The sequence below is a fragment of the Phyllopteryx taeniolatus genome, chromosome 20 (assembly GCF_024500385.1).
Source record: "Phyllopteryx taeniolatus isolate TA_2022b chromosome 20, UOR_Ptae_1.2, whole genome shotgun sequence".
NCBI lineage: Eukaryota > Metazoa > Chordata > Actinopteri > Syngnathiformes > Syngnathidae > Phyllopteryx > Phyllopteryx taeniolatus.
Genome location: NC_084521.1, coordinates 753,282 through 767,152, shown reverse-complemented (window position 1 = coordinate 767,152; position 13,871 = coordinate 753,282). Strand labels below are relative to the sequence as shown.

General features: G+C 41.7%; 1 long non-coding RNA gene across 3 annotated transcripts; it reads left to right on the top strand.

Moving 5' to 3' along the window:
• The first annotated feature begins 786 nt into the window (after positions 1-786).
• On the top strand, positions 787-12,728 carry LOC133470164 (uncharacterized). Of its 3 annotated transcripts, XR_009785890.1 has the most exons (4): positions 787-1,206; positions 11,245-11,330; positions 12,356-12,491; positions 12,626-12,728. It is a non-coding gene; the product is annotated as an uncharacterized LOC133470164 (long non-coding RNA). The 3 variants fall into 3 exon arrangements; XR_009785888.1 differs by lacking the exon at positions 12,626-12,728 and having other exon boundaries at positions 12,356-12,561; XR_009785889.1 differs by lacking the exon at positions 12,626-12,728 and having other exon boundaries at positions 11,241-11,330; positions 12,356-12,561.
• The last annotated feature ends 1,143 nt before the right edge of the window (positions 12,729-13,871 follow it).

Sequence of the window (13,871 nt, the reverse complement as noted above, 5' to 3'; positions counted from 1 at the left end):
ACAATGACATGGAGAAACATGAACCCGAGAGCGTTAATGACAATACAAATGATTTAAAGAAACAAGATATTTCCCATTCATGGCCTTATTTCAGAGAACTGGTTGATGTCGGTTCCAAGAATAATTCATTACGAGAAACATCTTGTCGCACACGACCGCTCAGTTGAAAGTGCTTCTGCAGCTTGTCAAAGCTCACAAAGCTCCTTTGTGAGCTTTTTACAGTGACTCTTTATGCTACTTTTTGTTTCTTTGGCACGCTTCAAGTAAAATGATCAGTGCTTAGTTGTAATGACCTACAAGAAAGTATAAGACACAATCACCTCGGCTGTTATGCTTGAAAAGCCAAAAGTAAAAATAATGTACCCATATATACCAGCATAAAGAATTAAAAAGTATGGTAATGTAGCAAGCAGATTTCTAAAGTTACAAGATAACAAAATGGCTGACTCAACATTTATCAGTCATTTAGTACCATGAAATAAAACATTGCTCATCCAAACAAAGTCGCGTCTTAAAATATGTTGTTAGCTATGAAATGCGAGCATGCTAACTTTCTTAGCATGAGCGGTTGAGCTCATTTTTAGCTTGTCTGGTGAATGTTTCAATTTTTTGCTTGAATACGTCATATGCCATGTTTTATACTTTATACATGATACATTAGTCTATATTATAGCGATATATTCTATATTCTAGATTGTGGCCTTAAAAGCTGATTTTTGGGGAACACCTAAACCCTAGCATCTTGTAATTTACATGCAAAGCCTTTTAGTGGCAGCGTAGCGCGTGTTAAATTTTTGCAAGTCACGAAGAAGAATATGCCCACTTTCCTTAGCATTGAGCACTTGAGCTAATTTTTTATCGTTTGACTGGCAATTTCCCTATATTTCGATTAACCGTGTCTCATAACTAACGCTATATATTATTCTTATCATAATTAACAATACATTGTGTTATTAAGAGGCATAATTTATTTCGAGGAATCTCAACAGGATAGCATGTAATTTAACAACAGCAGACAGCGGTAGTACTAACTTCAGAATCGCCATTTAGCCCTTTTTTTCTCTTTTAGTTTTTTAGCGAGTGGAAGTTTGATACCTTCGGGTCTTTTAGGTGACATAAAATCTTCCGGCTGGTTGTGTATCGTTTCTATTCCTTCAAGCAGAGGGGGCAAGTTGGGAAATGTTAACCTGGTGGAGCCAAAATAAAGTAAGTATACATATTGTTTGTCACGTGTACAAGGTCTGCACGCCAAGTTGATTCTCTTCGTGCTTTTATTTGATTACTTTTATGAGAATTAATCATACTATTAAAAGAAAAAAATAATAATTCAGAAACGCATTCAAAATTGATTCATGCCACAACATTATCTAGTTTAGCCACTGGGTGGTGCCACAAGCCTGCAAACACCACCGTACCTCAAACAGTTGACATTTACGACCAGGAAGGTTTACATACATCTTTTTAGTCCATATCAGGCTGTTTGTTCTCTTCCGTAAGACAATTCAGTGCACTAGTAGAACGACTGTGCCTTACTAGTATTTTTTCCCCCACTAGTAGTGCCATGTTTGGCCTACTAGAATGCACTAAACTACTATGCTGCACTAGTAGCAATAATAAGGCAACTACTAGGATCAGAATCAGAATTCTTTATTTGCCAAGTATGTCCAAAAAACACACAAGGAATTTGTCTCCGGTAGTTGGAGCCGCCTAGTACGACAACAGACAGTCAATTAACAGAGAACACTTTTGAGACATAAAGACATTGACAAAAAGCAGTCACTGAGCAATAAAGGGTTGCTAGGTTTCTGGTAATGCCGGTACATTTTTTTTTTTTGACGATTGTGCAAAAGATGCAGAGTCCTCGAGTACTTAGAGCAGTTCGAATGACTAATATTACAATAGTCCGGTGCAATGACCATTGTGCAAAGGGCGCAGAGACTTCAAGGAGTGTATGCAGTTTAAAGTGAAGAGTAGTGCGATAATCTGGGACAATGTTGATTGTGCAAATGTTGCAGATACTCCTCAATCAGTGTGCAAATGGAGCAGATGCTACTCTGGCATGAGTGGCCAGTATTGGTCAACAACAGATATGCAAGTAGTGCCGCGTGGCGAGACTACTACAGTGAATGCAGGAGTAGTATATAATTGGCCCCACAGAAATGTGACAACGAACTCAAGTAAAAAATTGCCAGTATGTTCTAATGGAATTGTAGGTTAGGTGTTTAAGAAGTTGATTGCAAGAGGGAAGAAGCTGTTGGAATGTCTGCTAGTTCTAGTTTGCATTGATCGGTAGCACCTACCTGAGGGAAGGAGCTGGAAGAGCTGGTGACCGGGATGTGGAGGGTCTGAGAGGATTTTTATGCCTCAGCAGCTCCTGTGGCAGGCCGTGCGTTCTCAGAAGCCGCAGGAAGTACATCCTCTGCTGGGCCTTTTTGAGTACGGAGTTGATGTTGGTCGCCCACTTCAGGTCCTGAGAGACTGTAATTCCCAGGAACTTGAAGGTCTCGACAGTTGACACAAGGCAGCTGGACAGCGTGAGGGGCAGCTGTGGCGAAGGATGCCTCCTGAAGTCCACGATCATCTCTACAGTTTTGAGTGTTCAGCTCCAGGTCGTGTCGGCCGCACCACAGCTCCAGCCGCTCCACTTCCTGTCGATATGCAGACTCATCACCGTCCTTGATGAGGCCGATGACAGTGGTATCATCTGCAAATTTCAGGAGTTTGACAGCTGGGTGCGCTGAGGTGCAGTCGTTCGTGGAGAGAGAGAAGAGCAGCGGAGAGAGGACAGAACCTTGGGGCGCCCCAGTGCTGATGCTGCGTGTGGATGAGGTGGCCTCCCCCAGCCTCACCTGCTGTGTCCTGCCCGTCGTGGTGTTCTAGGATGAAGTGCAGTCCCATGTTGACTGCATCATCCGCAGACTTGTTCGCTCCGGAGGCAAACTGCAGGGGGTCCAGCAGGGGACCTGTGACGCTCTTGAGGTGGTCCAGCACGAGACATTCAAAGGATTTCATGACCACAGATGTCAAGGTGACAGGCCTGTAGTCATTTAGACCCGGGATTGCAGGTTTCTTGGGGACTGGAATGATGGTGGAGCGTTTGAAACAGGATGGTACTTCGCACAGTTCCAGAGATTTATTGAATATCTGTGTGAAGACTGGAGCGAGCTGGTCTGCACAGACTATGAGGCAGGATGGGGACACATGGTCTGGGCCTGCCGCTTTGTTAATCTTTTGTTGTTTGAAGATGCGTCTCACAGCCTGTTCGTGGATGGTTAACGCAGAAGTCGGTGGAGTGATAGTGGTCGGTGGTGCGGCTGGGTGGGTGTGGGGTGTGAAAGTGTCCTTTTCAAATCTGCAGTAGAAGGTGTTCAAGTCGTTGGCTAGTGTGCTATGGTTCTCAGCTTGGGGGGATCATCGCTTGTAATTTGTCAGCGTTTGGAATGCATGCCAGACTGATTTAGAGTCGTTAGCGCTAAACTGTTTTTCTAACTTTGCTGCATAGTTCTCACGCACTAGTAGCCTCCTTATCAAGGATCTGGAAGCAGTTTAAGCATTTATTCCATATCCTTGATATCCAGTTTAAGGTCCGTGTACTAGTATGCTCTTTGTCTTCACAATACAACTCAATGCACTAGTCAAAATGACTAACATTTCCCTTTTCCTGTTTTCAATCTCCAGCAGCCTATTGAGGCAGCAAACTAATGCGGCCTTCTGCTGTGTTATTATATATACATATCTACAGATGTAGGTATTTATGATACTGCAGTTGTTACAATAAACCCAAGTACAGTAGTTCAAAATCCTGCTTCCGCCCTGTTGTTACAGCCTGTTTAGGCAGCAAATTAACAGTCCGGGACTACTGTTTTATGCATAGATACAATATTTCCTGTAGTGCAATAATTACAATAATCCCATCAAAATGACAAGACCCCAAATGTACCCTCTTCCTGTTGTCCATTTACTGCAGCTCGTTTAGGCAGTAAACTAACAACACCCTCTGCTGTATTGTGAATGGATATTTACAGTGTTGCAGTAATTGTAATAAAACCATGAAAATGATTAGTGACTAAACTAAACTGTCTTCTTGTTTACCTCCTGTTGTTACAGCCCGTTGAGGTGGCAACCTAATGGCGCTGTCTGCTGTGTTAATATGTGGAAATATGTTAATAGGTAGAGATATTTATAGTAGTGCAATAAATAGAATAAACCCATCAAAATGACTCAAACCTGTTTCCATCTTGTCAAACTAGTGCTTGTGCCATCTGCTGTGTTATTTATAGATATTTATGGTAGTGTGCTAATTAGAATAAATCAACACAAAACTAATTAATCCAAATGACTAAACGTTTCCCTCTTCCTACTGTCAATCTGCAGCAGCCCGTTGAGGCGGCAATCTATAGCGGCGCCTTGACTTTTGCTCGAAAGCCTTCAGCACAGATCAATCACGGCGGCACGTCAAAGGCCACTGGAGCCGCCGTGTGACACCACGCCCAAAGGTCACGCCACCCAAAGGTCATGTCGTGCCCGTGGCACGTGGGGGCCGAAGCGCCGCGTCAACCCGAGGTCGTTGGTTTCACCCACAACGACAGGGAAATAGAATGTTTCTCCCTTTGTTCCACAAGTATGGTGAATGCCTGTTGATTGCGGGGATACGGTCCACACGCAAGGTGCGATAGGTGTAAATCTGCGATATTGAGAAACCATACACATTCACAAGTGTTCAACCAAACCATATAATTTGGCTGGCTTTAAGCTAACATATAATGTTACCATAGACGGGCTAATGGAAATTAGCACTGATGTCGCGATGTACAAACAACTGCTACTTTCATGTTGTAGCGCAACGTGGTACCACACTGAATGTGTACAACTCTAAATTTGGATGTGCCTGTATACTGCAAAACAACCCAGAAACAATCATGTCTTCAAAATCGGTTGGCTGTATGTTTTGCTTCCTGTCTTGGCCACACGGCCTCGTATTCCTGTCGCGTTCTCGGTGACCAATGGCAGCGCACCCCTTAAAATGTCACGCTCCACTTCCTGACGGGTCAAGGTTTGATGAAAGTATGTTTGTTGGCTCACTCGTCAAAGCGGCAGCTGTTCATCATCGGTCCGCTTCCATACGTGCCTTCATAAAGTGTGTGTGTGTGTGTGTGGGGGGGGGGGGGGGGGGGGGGGAGATTGTGTGTGTGTGTGGGCGTCCTTCGGTGCATCTCCGTCCGGCTCGGCTGTCTGCTAAAATCACGTTTCCAATCCACCCCTCACCCTTCCGGTCACAAACATGTCGGCTTTCATCTACCCACAGTTGTGAGTTCCTCGTGCAAAATGACACAAGCACATGCACACTAATACGTACGCACACACTCTCAATCATTGACAAAACTTTAAAACGAAATCCAATTTGAAGAAGGTCGGACCCAAGGGGAGGATTTGTGACATCACCAATTAGCTTAATTAAATCTTTTACACTTTTGTGTACTCAGATCAATAACAGACGGACGCAAACAGAACTAAATGTACAGACAAAATGTGACGTCGCCGATTAATTCTGAACATTTTAAACATAAAAGGGAAGAAGAAGCCCTCATTTGTAAGCACGTTTAGGTTTTCTGTTGCATGGTAGGGATCTATCTATCTATCTATCTATCTATCTATCTATCTATCTATCTATCTATCTATCTATCTATCTATCTATCTATCTATCTATCTATCTATCTATCTATCTATCTATCTATCTATCTATCTATCTATCTATCTATCTATCTATCTATCTATCTATCTATCTATCTATCTATCTATCTATCTATCTATCTATCTATCTATCGATGTTATGTTTAGTAAATACTAACTGAAATATCAACATTTTATTCTCGTTGGTTGTCTTTATAGTATGGTTATTATTGTTTATGCAAATAAATACTCTTATATGATTAAGACATCATGTAGATCACCTGCTCATACAACTCCTTTTGCCAGCACATTGAATATATATTTAAGCAGGAGGGAGAGTTTGCCTGTCCAAAAACAATAACGCAGTATATATATAATTATATATAATATATAATTAAAAAGTAAGGCTAGTTGAAGAGGTTTCATCCAAAAGTTTTTAATGCATTAAAAAAATAATATGCTAAGAATTTTCTGATTTAAAAAGTAGAAAAGGATATATATGTATTTTTAATTTTTTTAACATTTAAAATTATGTAATGAAAAGGAGAAAATAATAAATGTAAGACCAACAGAAAAAGTTGTATCCAATTTTTAAACAAAGTATTTTTAAACCTATTCTACAGTTTCATTCATACAAAAGGTCATCTTGACCCACAACATCATCACTGATACTTATTTTTGAAAATAAGCACACTTTTCCCTTTAAGTGTCACCAGCCTATTACCATCTTTATCGCCTATTCATGCAGCTCCTACTCTTAGTTCCTCTTGCAGGCACAATGAATACATTCATTCATTCGTTCATCTTCCATGACGATTATCCTCACGCGGGTGGTGGGCGTGCTGGAGCCTATCCCAGCTATCTTCGGGCAAGAGGCTGGTTACACCCTGAACTGCTCGCCAGCCAATCGCAGGGCAACAATGAATACATATTTGTAAGAAAATATATATATAAAGTGGAAAATCATCACAAGTAGGTCCAGCAGAAGAAGTTTATTGTAATAATATAATATTTTGATATTTTTCAAATGATGGAGCACCTCTATCGCTTATTGACCCATTGTGTGCGTTTCTGCTGACGTAGAACTTTGATGCGTTGGTGGTGCTGGCTTGTTGTGTGATTAACGAGCGTGCAGATGGACAAGCGGGCTGCATTCCAATCAACTGCAAGGACGTCGAGTGATGGAGGCCATGAAGAAGATGGACCTCGAACCGACCACACACGAATCATCCATCCATCCATTTTCCGAGCCGTTTATCCTCATAAGGGTCGCGGGAGTGCTGGAGCCTATCCCAGCTATCATCGGGCAGGAACTCCCCGTCCCCAGAACTGTGAGGCAGACGCTCTAACCTGTCGTACACCGTGCCGCACACACGAACCAGCCGCAGCAAATTTTATTGAGTCCTTAAAGGAAATCCATGTGCAGGAGCGTGAAATTTAACCCTTCTCCATACGTTAAGTCAATAGTTTCAACGTAAACAGAGATGAAGGGTGCTTCCTTTTTATGCCCCCGTGCAAACGTGCTCGGCCCTTCCTAATGTCCTTGACCATAAACGCTGTGAATAATCTAAACGGCAGCAAAAACAATCCTTGGGGGGTTAACATAATGTATATTCAATTGAAAATTTAAAATAAATAAACATTTATTTTAGAAAACATAATAAAAAAAAATACCCCATTGAGGATGCTGAATATTCTTTTTAATGGCATTTTTTTCTCAAATTTTGTATAAAATCACGTTTTTAAGTTCTTTGTCGGATGTGAGAAGTTAGAGGCATCCAACATTTTGGGAATAAAGTTCTTACATGGCAGTCTACAAATATTGTTGCGTTTGTTTTAATTGGCTTCTTGTCACTTGGACAATAATGCTACATATTTGTAATCAACCAAAAATGAGCTAGCTAGCCAACTAAATGGGAAACTTTCTCCCTAACCGACGTATTAGCCAGCTAACTAAATAACTAACTAACCGAAAAACTCACGTATTAGCCAGCTAACTAAATAACTAACTAACCAAAAAATTCATAGACTTAAACATTAGCTACCTAACTAGACTGACTAACCTAAACAAACTCACTAACTAACCAATGACATAGCTCGCTCGCTCACTCACTCACTCACTCGCTCGCCCTCTCACTCACTCGCGAGCTAAAACTAAATGTCAAACTATCTAGTTAGCTAACTCACCAACAAACAAATTAGATAGCTAACTAACCAACTAACTAATTGGTAAACTAGCTACGTAACACACAGACAAACCAATTAATTAGCCAACCGCTACGAAACTCACCCTCTAACCAATGAATTAGCTAGCTGACTGGCTGCCTCACACCCTGCACAGAAATTGATAAATTAGCTAAGTGATGAACAAGCTTACAAACTAACCAATAAATTAGCATGGTAAATAAACTAATAGACAAAATGAAATATTAGCTAGCTAAGTCACACACAAACTTGGCTAACTAAAGACAAACTCATTCACTAACCAACAAATTAGCTCAGTAACAAAAATACCAAAATTTGGTGCATTTCCTCAGATAATAATTTAATAGTAAATAACGTTGAAATAATTACATTTCAAATATATTATTCTTTGTTTATTCGGGCATACAAGAAGGACAATTTCTCCTGCCTTGTTAAAGTACCCCAAATGTTTAAGCCAGCAACTTTCCACCTCTCCGTTTAGCTGGCACACAGGCGCATCCACTTCGCCACGGCCACCGTTTTCCTGGCCGTGCAAATGGAGTGTCGGCATGAGGGGTGTATTGCCAAAAGTCAGCGTGGGTTGAGGTGATGTATCTGCTGTCACTTTGTGCATTAGTGCGCTGACCTTTTCCCTCTCCCCTCCTATTTCGCCAACCAACGTGGAAGAAAGATGGATAAGTCCGTCGCCAAAAGTGTCAGTGGCGCCACTCATCTATAAACGCCAGGCTCGCACGTGCAATAGTAATGTGTGTAGAAAAACGACAGAAAGCGAGTTAAAATGGGCAAGTGTAAGGAAATGAATAAATAAGTCACTCACTCGCTAAATGACAAATTAGCTAGCCAGCTAACTGGTAACAATCTAGCCTACTCACAAATCGACATCTTGGCCATCTTAACAAAAATAAATAAATAAATGACAAACTAGATCGATATTTGTTGCTTGGTAAATAAATTCAGTTAATGCACTCAAAATAAACAACATATTAGCCAACTAACTGGTTAAATAACTAAACCACAAAGTCACTCACTATTTGATGAATTTGCTTACTGACCAACTAAAAAACAGTCATACAGTCAATGATGAATTGGCTAACTGACAAATTGAAAAACAAGCTAGCTAACTCACAAAAAAATCAACAACTAATTAGCTAATTAAATAACTAAACAAACTCCTTAAATGAGGAATTAGCCATCTTATTAACTAAATGACTTACTAGATTTAGCTAATTTGTTGTTTGGCAAGACAATTAGCTAGCTAACTAACTAACTAAACGACAAATTCACTCATTCACTCAATTGACAAAAAATATATTGGCTAACTGGCTATAAAACAAAACAACAGTCACTCACTCACTAACCAACAAATTAGCTAGTGAGCTAACTCACAAAATGACAAATTAGCTAACTCAACAAAAAAAAACTAAAATCACTCACTAAATGACAAATTGGCTAGATAAATAAATGACAAACATGTTCTTTTGATTCTGCTAAGTTATCAAAATGGGTATTGTACTGCACATTGTATATAGCAATTGACTGTAAAAGTTTACTTTTACTTTTCAGTACATTTCAGAGTCTGACAGCGTACAAGTACTTTTGCTACATCTGCTCTTTTGCCAGTCAAAGACGGATAAGTCTTTAAACTTGATTATGAAAGCTGAAACACCAGGCTAACACGTGCAATAATGTGGAAAAACAGCAGAAAGTAAGTTAGAATTGAGGAACGGAAGGAAATGAGTGATAAGTGAGGAAAAATGCGCTTCTCTCTTTGTGTGTGTGTGTGCTTTTTTACGCTTGTGTTTCTGGAACTGTGGGCCAATAGATCAGGCCCAAATGCGGATTGATTATGCTGTCAGCGCCGACGTTATCCCGCCTTTTGAATGCATTTCATATTTGATTCAGTTTGTTATTCACGCCCCCGATGCTTTGTGGGGCCATTTGTCTCCGCCGTCGTCGTCAATTCATCACGCGCGTGTCCTCGTCGCATCCAGCCAATTTACACAATAAGCAATATTGCACTCAGCCTTGAGTCAAACACAGCTCCTCAACAAAGTGAAATATACACAATTGCGATTTACATGCGGCCCCTTTTAAACCCCGGGTGGATTTGTCGCTTCCCGTTTTGGGATAATAATGTCTCTTTATGGAAATTTGTTTGCTGAATATGCTTGGATGGAGTATTAGCCAGTCAGCTAGTTAGCTAAATAGCTAGCTAACTCACTCATTCACTCACTCACTGAATAAGAAATTGGCAGGCTGAACTACCTGTAGACGGATAACTCACTCGCAAACTGTAAAGTAGTTAACTCAACAGCAGACTAGTTAGCTTACTCACTCGCTCACTCAAAAAAAAAAAGTAAATATAACTAAACACCAATACCAATGAATGAGGTAACTGACAATGTAACGAAATGACAAACTCACTTAATTGGCTAACAACTAAAAAAGTCATTCATGCGCTAACCAATAGGTTAGCAGGCTAACTAACTAAATGACAAACCGTGCCGCCTAGACAAGTCCAGAAATGACTAACTTGTCAACCAACCAATTCCCAGCTAACTGACGACTTAACCAAGGATTTGGCAACATTTTTACTCTAGTAGCTTCACAGAGTCTCCAGCATTGTATCAACGCATGTCTTCATGTGAGTAAATTCTTTATTCTGTTTTGTGTTCCCTGACGACAAATTAGCCTGTGAAAAAACAGATGTCAGCATCGCTAAGGGTTTTAGCGCTAATCCAGACAAATGAAAACAAAGTGAAGTTGCAAGCCAAACCAGAAGTTTTGTCAAATAAGCAAAACACCGGGGACTTTAAAGGAAGCTACTTTGTAGCTTTACGTAATCATTTGTGATACCTTCATGCGTTTCACCTGAAAACAAACAACTGTGAGGGGATAAAAAGGTAACACGGCACCTTCCTTCCAATTTTCAGAATTTTTGTTCTTGTTGTATGATGCGTGTTTGTGCATGTACACCGCAGGCTCACGAATTTGGAAGTGAATTCAGAAGCGGCCTAGGCTCTCAAACTTTGACGCTGATGCTTTCGGAGGCGAGACGCCGCATAGTGTGAAATAACACCGGGATTAAAGTGGCGGCGCTCCACATCCGCCGTGCTGGCAGAAGTCTGTGATCACACGATGTTTTGGGGGCTTGGGCGTGGGGTGGGGGTTGGCGGGGGGAGAAAAACAGCATTCCTGAAAGGCTGCCAGAAACTCTGTGGATTTGGACAAGAACGTCCTCCGGTTGCACGTACTCAGATCTTGATGATGAATAATTGATGCCTTTCGCTTCTTTCATGCTCGGCATAAGTCATTTACTGTTTTTTTTTTTTTTTTTTTTGGGGGTACTTTCTTTACTCCCCGAGCTAGAAACGTCAATCTCCAAGGACGAAGACAACCACCACGATGACGGCAACGTGATCCTCTCGGGCCCTTCATCTCATCTGCATGAGAATGTACGTGGGAACAAGAGGTGAAGTGCATGCTGGGAGGGTCGAGGGAGTATTTGAAGAACAGTCATGGACGCATCGATCCTAAATATCGTTACTGTGATACTGCAATTGATTCTCATAACGCAATACTGATATTGAAAGTAATGCCTTTGGGGTACTATTTATTGGATGAGCAACAGACACAGTTGCAATTTTGACACAACTCTCAATCTCTTTTGAATAATGCCATGTATCATTTTGTATCCATCACTAGAGGTTGTTGGTGTTTAATTGTAACTCAGATCGATGGGGGATAAAAGAGTGTAGACATGTATTGCGTATTTCCTGAACCTTTCACAGTATTAACATTATCAGCCTTTGTTTTTTTATTTTATCGTGTTGCCAAACAGTGAAACATCCAACAAAGGACCCAGTTAAACACCTCATGAATTATCCAATTAGGCACTCAGCGAAACAACCTGTAAACCACCGAGTGAAAACATTTACTGAATCATTCACTGACTCACCCAACAAGGCACCCACTGAAACATCAACAGAAGCACAAGTAAAACAGGTAATGAAACATCGAGTGAAAAATGTCGTGGAAAATCCACTGAAGCACACAATGAAACAGCCAGTGAAACAGCCGCTGAAACAGCGAGTCAAACACCCACTGAAACATGCGAAACATCCACTGACGCATCCAATGAATCGGATAGTGAAGCACTTAGTAAAACGTCTGTGAATTATCCACTGAAACACCCAGTGAATTAAAACGATGAATCCTCAACACCTGGCGAAGCACCCGGTAAAACATCCAGTGAATGAAAACGTGTGCGGAACAGTCAACCGTGCATTCTCAATATGAATTTCGCCCAATAACAGATACGTTGTCAGTCTTGTATCGGAGCTTGTTAGATTGCGCAGGCGTAGCTAATGAAGTGGATTTTAGCTTGAAAATGCAATTTTCTGGACTGCCATCCATATTTGATGGCGTAATAATAGAAAGGACTGTTTTTTTTGTGTTTTTTTGTTTGTTTTTTTTCCAGGCCGGTCTGTCCCCCGTTGCGTGTGTGCCGTTTGCATGTCGGATTGCAAGGTCGTCTTGCATCGACAGACAGATGAACCAACCTTGTCACGCACAGACTCGCGTGCCTACCTGGGGACACGCGCACACACACATTGGTGTGTAGATGCATGTTTAATAGCGTTTGTGCTTTGTTTGTGCTGGCTTTATAAAAACATTCATAAGATAAACGTCAATCATTTTGCATACGCAGACCCCGGTTTCTATTATTCATCGTGTTTTCACTTTACAGCTTCTGACCCCGCGAACGCACGGAACATTTCCAATCAGCCGCTCTCACGCAAGCGTAAAAAGAAGCCGAACGATGTTAGCGTAAAAAGGTAGCTAACGCTGTCAAACTTGGTAGGTTATTCCACAAAGCAAGTCCAGCAAACGGCATCACGCAAACATCATCTCAGCGGTGGTGCTGTCGGTAGCCATGGAAACCAGGTCACGGGTGACTTTTGTCCGACTTGCGTCACGGCTCATTAGCGTCAAGTTGCTCTCTTATTCCGTGCCGAGACGATGACTCATTCGCAGAAAAAGTACTTCCTGTTCACTTGGACGTGCTCGAGTGTGACACTTGACAGGCCTGTCCGTCAAGCGTCAACTTTACCTCCCGAAGTGGGAAATTTTTTTTAAAGAGCCCTGCAGCGTTGGTTTTAAAACGCTCTGTAAAAGCACACAATGAAACATCCAGTGAAACACCCGTGGAAACATCCAGTAAACATACACTGAAAGACCCTCTGGCTTCTCTGACTGCAGCCCGAGCTTATCATTCAGTGAGTGCAGTGAAAACATCAAGTGAGATACCCAATGAAAAGTCAAATGAATGGTCCAGTGCCACATCCAGTGAAATGTACAGTGACGCATCCAGTGAGACTTCTAATGAAATATCCAATGAAATGTGCAGTGATTCGCCCAGTGAAAAATTATTATTTTTTTCTACTCAAGTGCGAATCCCGCAGCTTTTGTTTTCCTGCGGCTTGTCGAACGAGAGCAGGCCGAGGTTGTCCAAAGAGGTCTTATAAAAAGAAATATTTATCGCAGAAGCTTGAATATGTAACATCGTGCGCCGCTCTCCGGAACACTCGCCGCTCGGTTTCAAAGCGCTTCACATCAACATTTGCCGGATTGCGCCGGGCCGACGTCTTGAGGCCCCTCCCATCGCGCGCTGTAAAGGGTCTCAATGACACATTTGCGACTGCGTTCGTCTTTGCTTCTGCGCACGGATCGTAATGGCGAAGAGGGAACGAAAGGCACTCGGAGGGACGAAAGTGCATGCGGGATCCATGTTGAAACGGAATGTTTGTTTTCCTTTGGCCGTACGCCGCCTCGTGTTCGGTGGAATCTTGATAGCGCAAACACTCAACAGACCCCTGCACCCTCCTCCTCCTAACCTTGCTTGAAACCCTAAACCTGTCTTGAAACCTGGAGTTGAAACACTGTTTGCTTCAAACCTGACTCCAAAGCCTCATTTGAAACCCTAACCTTGGCTT